The sequence below is a fragment of the Leptonotus elevatus genome, chromosome 7 (genome assembly GCF_054856555.1).
Source record: "Leptonotus elevatus isolate MCC_2025b chromosome 7, RoL_Lele_1.0, whole genome shotgun sequence".
In the NCBI taxonomy this organism is placed as follows: Eukaryota; Metazoa; Chordata; class Actinopteri; order Syngnathiformes; family Syngnathidae; genus Leptonotus; species Leptonotus elevatus.
Window position 1 is genome coordinate 21,621,505 of NC_141245.1, and position 9,090 is coordinate 21,630,594.

The following is a 9,090-nucleotide window of genomic DNA, read 5'->3' on the forward strand; positions in this document are numbered from 1 at the left end:
ATTAGGATGGAAAACAATCCGAATGAGCTCAGCTGCAAGCCTGAGCCTGTGGTTATTAGCATAATCAACCACTTTATATTTCCAACCCTTTTTATTTTACATTTGCTTTTTAGTGTGTCTATGTCATCTCTCAGGATTTTTTTTCCTCCCCTCATCTCCTCCTCTCTTCCTTCCCGGTCACATTCCCACAGACCTCGTGCCACTCCTCTGCTCCGTCTCGTTCGCATCGCGAGCTTTACGTCGTAACGTGCACGAGGACACATCATCTGATGCACGCCCCAAACAGGAAATGAGAAACTGAAGCAACAACTACGCATGAGAATAGAACATATATGTGAGAAGACGCTTGTTTTTTTTTTTTCAAGTGGGATTAAAGAAAGGAAGCATATGAACCTTCCATCTAGTAGTTGAATTCACATTCGTGTAGAGTACGCACACAAAAAATTCTAGGTTGTTCTCCCAACCCACTTACTGGTTAACTGTGGATTTTGAGCAAATTGGTTTACTTTTACTCAAGATTGAGTTCATTATTTTGACCCAGCAGAGTGGGTTGAAGATTTGGATTTGGATCATCTGAAAAGTTGAAGATGGTTGCCGTTTTTTGTACTCAAGTTGAAGTATTGTAACATTCTATTCCTAGGTCCCAAGAAGGGTTGTTTGTCAGGAAGGGCATCCGGTGTAAAAACTATGTCAAACATTATGTGAGTGACTCGCTGTGGTGACCCCTAACAGCAGAAATTAACTTCTTCTTCGAATATGTTTGCTGATAAATTTTGCATTATTTTTAACGTTAACCCATTTCATGGCATTTTTTTTATTGTGCATTTATAACAGATATAAAATTTGTGATTAATCGATTAATTACAATTAAAAAAGTGTAATCGTCTGATGCCCCTAATTTTTTTTACAATCTTTTCTTTCTTTTTTTAAATTAGGGGCATTAGGCGATTACATTTTTTTAATTGTAATTAATCACATGACTTCACTAGTTAACCCATGATTAATCACACATTTTATATCTGTTCTAAATGTACAATAAAAATGTTTCTAGGTTTTCATACTCTTAACAAAAGTGAAAAAAAAAGTGAAACTAATAATTTTTTACGTCTATAGCCGTCTATAGCTGTGAATGAGTTAACATGACATCAAATTCGTATGGGGCATGTTTTAAATGGAGTGACTGATTAATATTGCGTTTGTAGAATATGAATTAAGCAGCAAAATCTATACATTTTTAATCCAGCTCAGGAGGCGGCCATTTTGCCACTTGCTTTCGAGTTAAAATGACATCACAGTTGCTCAGTGCACAGGTAACGACCAATCACGGTTCAGCTTGCGAACGTCACATGACCAAACTCAAAAAACAGGTGAACCCTGATTGGTCGTTACCTAAACCCTGAGCAACTGTGTGGCAAAATGGCCGCCCCCTGAGATGGATTAAAATGGGTTGATTTTGATGCTTAATTAAAGGGGACATCATACATATTATAGTACAAAAACAAAACAAAAAAAATCTGGATTGGCTTCTTCCTTAAAGCCTCAATCATTATTAAAAGTTGTTTTAATGAGGACTTATAAACACTGTGAGCGAAAAGCTCAAAAGCTGCACTGATGATCATTGTGACACATTTAAGAGTTTCTTGCATCCGTCACCGTGGAGCCGTACTTTTTGCGAGGAGCTGTTGAAACAGCTCACTTGGAGTCAGACAGGGCGGTTGTGTGTTTGCTTGCCACCACGCTGCATAGTCGTACCAAAGTGCCAGACGGCGACCAGTTAGCAGCAGAGCTCATAAAACAAGCGAGAATCCCCCAGGATTACCGTTCAAAGCGACGTTGGCACGCCGGCGGGTCCTCCGCAAAGCTTTCATCCGCCCGTGCGGTCGGCGTTTTCGCACACCGGGGGCGACGGCGTGTTGTTGCAGTGCGTTTGTTTTACTCCCGTTGGGCTTGAGCATTGCACACATGGTTCTAAGCTTTCCCACAGAGAGGACCCCCATTATCAAGAGTGAGTCAAGGGGTGTGGTTCCACGACACTATAATACCGTTTTTTTTTTTTTTACTACAAGTCACACTTTTTTTTCATAGTTTGGCTGGTTCTGCGACTTATACTCAGATGCAGCTTGTATATATTAAAATGAGAGCTTACACTCACAACTAAAATCCATGTTCCCTAATCTTGTTGACTTGGAAAAGCCCTGCGACGACTAAGTGAGATATGCTCCAGATACTTTAATTGGACCAAAGCTAGTTAAGATAGGTAAGAGTAATTAGTTTGAGGATATTTAGTATATTTGCTTTATTGGCGCATCGGTTCACATATGCATGCGCTTGAAATTAATAATTAAGAATTAAAAATAGCCATGTTTGTATGCCATGTGTATACCAGCTGTGACGCTCAAATTCAGCTTCTGAAAATATCCAGTTTCACACTGACAAACCATTCAGGATGTTGTGGTGGGGGGTGTTTCCTCTTCCTGTTGCTGTTACTGTTGGACTTTCCTGTCAGTTAGTATTAACTACTAATAGAGCTTTGGGCGCCTTCCAGACCCTCCTAAAAGATACTTCTTCTTTTTTTCCCCCCTTAATCTTCAGTGAGTTTGATTCCTCCCAGAGCAGTATTAGATCACATCCTGTACACTTGGGTGGCCAGCATGGAGATGAGAGAGCAGGTAAATGAGTAGGACACGTGTGCATCAGATGCAACGTGATTGTCTTCTTGTTCACCTCAAATGCATCTCCTCAAGGAGGTTGCTGACGCCAGTGGGGGGGGGGGGCTGTTTGTTGTTTGTTGTGCATGTGGTTTCCAAGGACCAATGTAATGTTCAATAAACTGCCTTCAATTCACTGTCTGCTAAGGCCCCAAGATAAGTGGTGATTAAAGTATGGTCCGCGGGCCCGATCCGTTCTTTAATCCAGCCCACACATTTGCATTGTCAAAGAGTCCTGTGACATGTGTTGGTTTAATTGAGCATTTTTCCCCCTCAAAATTTGTTAAATAAAATGTGTTTGAGGCTACAGCTATTTCTTGTAAGTTTCATGCATATATTCAGTATATGCATGCGAGGTGCAGCTATTATTTTTGTCCACTTGGAGTTGCCATCCTCATGTTCTACACTGTAGGATCTATGAAATTGAATGTGTGTGTGTGTACCTTTAAAGGGCGGGCCTGACCTATTGAGTGATGTGGAAGTGAATGAATAAGGATGTACAGTTAGCCGGATGTTAACTAGCTTTAGTGGTAGCCACTGTGAGTGTAGAGCGACGGCGTCCGTTGAGGTCATCGGCGGGTCATCTTAGAATGTGCATGTGTTGTAGCTGTTTTAGGGTTAGGGTTAGTAAATAATGCTTTACTAATTCTAAACATAATTACCAACATGTACAGCGAAATGCCATGGGATTTTTTAAAAGCCTATTTTTGAGAAGAAAAAAAACCTTGTGTGACAATAGCAAATTTGTATCGTTTTTGGGAAGTTTATCATGTCCATCAGGAAGACTCTTGGTGATCTCTCACAAGCGGGGAAGCTGCGTGAAATGATGTGGACTAGTTTTCATCAGATACCACTGCTGACTGTGTAAACTAAACGGTGGCCACTCCCCCCGTTTATTTACACAGCAGCGCCAAAGTGCTGCCCGGCGGCATTACCAAGATGGCTGCCAAATGGTGGTGTTGTACTTGTACTAAGTGCCAAACATCATCTTGAATTAACTTGACCGCATCGTTAGAGAGATTAGCGTTGATGTTTGATTTAATGCAGGGATGGGCGAGGTTTTCGGTCTCTAGGGCCGCATTTGGCTTCTAAAACTCATCGACCAGCCAGCCTAGGAAATTTATTAGACCACCACCCAATGTAAAGTTTAGGACACAGCTGCCCTACATTAACAGAGTTGGTAATTACACAAATCATTTTTGTGTTTCGTAATACAGTACGCCTGTGTATCAGAATGTTTCTCCGCTATAGGTAAAGCAAATAGTCTGTGACCCGTAATATAAGTGGGAGGGGGGAAAAAAAGCTACATTAGAGCAAGAACATGGTTGATTTTTAAATATTCAGCAACTCTGAAGTTCAAAAGTTTAAGATCGGATCTAGTCTGAGGCTACATTTAGCAGTGACACAAATAAGGCACTGATGGAAGGTAGCATGCGTTCAGTTGTTGGTGGTGTGAATGTGAATGCTTGTACTCTGTGTCTACTGTATATGTGTCCTGTGATTGGCTGTCGATCTGTCCAGGTGCCCTGCCAATTCCCCAAAAGTCATTTGGGATAGGCTACAGCTCACCTGCAACGCAGTTGAGTGCTCAAGAAAATGGATAGACAGACATTTTCTCTTCATCGCTTAAAAAATGAAATTATTTCTATATATACTGTACATACTGTACATGGCTTTCGTCCAAGCGGAATTGGAATCATTGGCAAAATGTTGTGTTAATATACTATTATGAGTTACTCTCACCACCAATATGCACCTAAGAAGTGAGTGTTGTGTGTTGCGAATGAGACTTTATGGAATGTTGCAAAAAGGACGTACAGACTAAACACTTAATTTTCCCTCGTGACGCCCCGATTACAGGAAGTGGGCGTAGATGGATGACTCAGCATACTTTGACCTCCATCGCCCACGACAACACCCTGACACCCCCGCCCTCTCTAATTAGACAACTTGTTTGTTTGTTTTTTCACCCTGTCTGAGGCTCGCGATGCTCGTCCTCAGAGGGGAGCGTGCCCCGGGATTATAGCGGTGATGACTCATGGAGCCTTCTCAGGCAGGGTGACTGACAGGGGCTCTCAGACCCCCTTATAACGCACATTAAATATAACTAGCATTTAAATGGGTTTAAAATCAGATTATTTCAACGGTGATTAACAAATTACATATATTTTTCTTTTGTGATCCTGCTCACTTGAATGATTACACTGTGCGATACCAATTGCAATATTTGAATAGCGGAATGCACATTATATACATACTTTTCTTTTTGAACTAACTAGACTATTACCGCTGCCAAACCCGAATACATCAGCTCGGGGACCTTCCTTGCCTACCTTTCTGCCATCTGAGCGTGGTCTACTCAGATGTATCTCGACTGCATGTTGCAAATTTTGGGCGGTTGGATTTAGACACAGAGATACACATGCAGCTTCAAAGGGTAGTGTGTCATAAACGGAGGGATGGGAAGGAGGAATGTGGTGTTGATTTGGGAATTCAGAGCCAGCGGGAAGGAGATGGTGGTGGTGGTGGGCAGTGCGGGGAGTAAACCTCCGCCCATTTGCAGTTCGCTCTTCGCAAATTCATAGATTAATGTTTTTTTCCTCTGGAACCAACTGTCAGCTATTTTCTGAAAATTTCACCTATTAGTGTTTTTTTTTGGTGCTTTTTCATAAACATTCTAAGATGCTACAAGATAGCACTACAGCAATGGTTAATAGGAAAGTAGCATTGGTGTCAAGGAAGTATGCTGAAGGGATGCATATTGACTGTTTGACAATCTTTGTTGTGCACACATGTTGAAGGAAGATAAATGATCTCCAACAAAATATCTTGAGTGATCCTGTCACCCTTTGAGGATTTGTTCCAGATCCGTGGTCCTTAAAGTCTTAAGGATGCTTCTCCCTGTGTATTGTTTTGCCTGTTGCCCCGGTTACCAGTAGGGACGCTACCAAGTTCAGACTCGCGTCCATGCATCATCATCAATCACTGTGAACCTCATCTTCATCCCTTCAGTCAGTTCCCACTTTCGTCCCTCTGAGAGTGGAGAGGGGCCCTTTGTGGGCCGCATTGACAAGATGGAAGGAACTGAGGGGTGGGGGAGCGGGAATGTGAGGATCCAGATGTAATTGGTACCTTCCCTTTTTTTTTTTTTTGCAAACATTTCTCTCTCAGCCTGAGTGAGTCAGAGCAGTTTGTTTTATAAGCACTCAGGCATACTTTCCCTTTGTACGTTTCTCTTTGAAGAGTTTCTCCTCTGTGTTTTACACCCCGGTGTTCGCTGACAATGATGATGAAGATGAACAAAATCCTTGGACAGGAACATTGAACCCGTATGCGATGTGTCTCAGAAGCACATCCGTGTGTGGTCTTTGAGTTCTATCTCGCCCTCATTGGCGTTCTCTGCCCCCATCGGCCACAGTGTTTTGCTGTGGCGATAACTCAGAATGATCTTGGCTGCGTGTCTTCAAAGAGCTGCCAAGCTTTTGGCCACAGACGTTTGAGAGGAGACTTAAAAGAAAGGAAATGCGATGAGGCTGTCAAAAAGACCCTGATAAGCATCTTGAGGTAAACTGCAGGTGTGAGCAGAGTGAAGAGGGGAGGTTTGTTTCAACAAGACAGGTGGATGAGGGACGACCCTTACTTCTCTTGTTAGGCAACCACATCAAGGACAGATATGGCAATAAACAAAAGCCAAACAAAAATACATGTACCTGCCGCAATATTATCAACACATGGACAAGCTCATGTAATCCAATGCAAGAGATGTATGGAAGTTCTCTGTCAGTCTTATTCTGACCATCTGGTAATGTTTCCCTGTGCTATCTCCCCAAAGATGGACAAATTAGCCAGGGTCACATGAGTTTTTCGACCGGATCTCTTTCCCATCAAAAAGTTGAGTGAAACGTCTTTGCTACACTTCTTCTGGTGACCGATGCCTGTTTTCCATCTCAGACACGGTTTGCACAGGATGGAATGATTAAATCTATCGAACTCGACAATCTCTCAGACGACAAAATGTAATAGGTTATTGTATATGCATGCAAGGCGTGGCACATAAATACAAAATGAGAACAACGACACTTGTAAGGATCTTGCTGTTGACCACAACCCGCGCTCAGATGCTAGCGCGGAGACTAACCGGCCTATCCGACTTCAGCTCGAGACGTCACTTACTTTGCCACGGCCCTTAACTTTGTGAATAGTCAACCGCAGATAGGCTGGAGTTCAATGCACTGTAGTTATATTAATGAGTAGTTCTTGGTTGGTCCATTTGTACGCAAGTTGGGCAACTGATGATGATGATTCTTTTAACAGTTGTTTTTATTGTTACATGCCTTGAAGGTACAATGTCAAATGGAACTGAAACAAGCTCAAAGCATTCGGGCCAACATGTTTGATGCCGCGTTTTTGTGTTGTTGTTTTTTTACACACACACTGGCCACCTGTAGCATCAATAGCCGCAGGCAAGCAGCTGTATGCAGAAGGACATCAAAGTGTGTTTTTTAGGCCGCACGCAAGCAGGAGTTACTCCGCGCCGCTTAATGAATGACCTGGTGCTGTACGAATGCAAATGTCATCGACCTGGCTGTGAGTCAGAAGGCCAAGAATAGCATCCTGTGATGCCTGCACTATGTCAAATCGGCGCACATGTTGCGTGATTATTAGCTTTGCACGCTCAACAAGTAAAATTGTGCTGGGCCATGTTCCATTTTAGTTACAGCTGATGAGAGAGCAGAAAGTACACTCACTTTCCTAAAGGCCCCCCATTGAGTGAAACCAAACAATAGTATTCTCAGTCCACTATTCTCCTAATTGCGTTTGCTGTTTCAGAATTGAATAGTTTAAAGAAGCCTTTTAGATTTTTTGGGGACTTTCTGGTTGTTAAGGTTATGTCGTCTTTTTGTCAAAAGGCTTTTCAGCATTCAGCATGTTTTCCACATCTCCCTCCTCCAACACACCTGAAAACAAATAATCAGGATCGTTATCAGGCTTGTGCAGAGTTTGCTAATGAGCTGATCATTTGATTCAGGTGAAGTTAGAAAACAAGCTGACCTAACCCTAACCCTAACACCTGCTTTAAACCAGCTCTTATTAGAAATGAAAATACTGAAGAACGTAAAAACAAATGAATAGTTCTATAATATTACCATAACAATACTTAAACTGAAGAAGCCTTCTGGCTTAAATGTGAAATGTCTTTAACAACTAAAATGAGCCCAGTTGCCTTGATTCAATTTTGCTGAAAGTTCATAAAATTTTGGCGTTTTTTTTGTTTTTTTGTTTACTAACACTGCAAAATCTAAACTCTAAACTAAAATGAGCCCAGTTGCCTTGATTCAATTTTGCTGAAAGTTCATAAAATTTTGGCGTTTTTTTTGTTTTTTTGTTTACTAACACTGCAAAATCTAAACTCTAACAAAGATTAAAAAAATATGTGAAATCATAAAATATCCTTTTAGAGCTAGTCCAATAGCTGCAGACCTCACCCACCTGGGACACGAACTCTTGGTACAGAAGTATCAGGACTCGCACCAACAGACTGTTGCATAGTTTTTTCCCCAGAGCGGTGAATTGCATCACCCCATTTCCAAATATACTCACCCTCCGCTCACCTTCGGATTATGTATTTTAAACTGCAAAGACCCACATTGTACTACACTTTAACAAAATGTTGCAATATCTGCCTTTTTGCACAAATCGTCTGCACTTTTAAATGATTGATTATGTAGTCTAGTTTGGTGTTTTCATACTATGCGCCTTTTTCAGTTGTGCCGAAAGCTGCTGGAACAAAAGATTCTTGATTCTTATAAAATAATACATTTATCTTACAATCAGAATTTGTCTAGGTGTGAGTAGTATAAATAATGCACTAATTAATAGACATTGGTGGGGGGCTTTTGAGGCAAAATATCTACGTGTACTAATAAATTTTGCCAAGCCAATTTTTCCTGTTCTATTGGCATATTATTTGTGCTTAAGTTAAGTAATACATTCCCCATTTCATGATGTTTTTCTACCTTTTTCAAGTCCATTGTTTTTTATATTTCTTAATAGTGCCTGCACAGTGCACTTTGATTCTGGAAAACTATAAAACCTGTCCCCCAGTGCACTGGCTTATGACCCAAGGTTCCACACTCTGCCTTCGCTGTGGATGAGATGCAGCCACACTCACTCATTCATCATGTCCAGTCATGAGTGCTGACACAACACCTGCTTGACGATGATTATGTGGAAACACTCAAGATTTAAGTGTCCCCCCACTGTTCTCCACATGTTCGGGTGGTGTCAGCAATTTTTCAGGGGCCCCTTCATCAAAAGCCGGAGGGCCCAGCAGGAAGCAGCTGCTGAAAAACGAGCGATGCCTTCGAGGATGAGCCCACTT

At 41.7% G+C, this 9,090-nt stretch overlaps 1 protein-coding gene across 2 annotated transcripts in view; it reads left to right on the forward strand.

The window, feature by feature from the left end:
- LOC147171532 (cyclin-dependent kinase-like 1) overlaps positions 1–9,090 on the forward strand; it is a 38,193-nt gene that overhangs the window by 5,776 nt on the left and 23,327 nt on the right. The window lies entirely within an intron of this gene.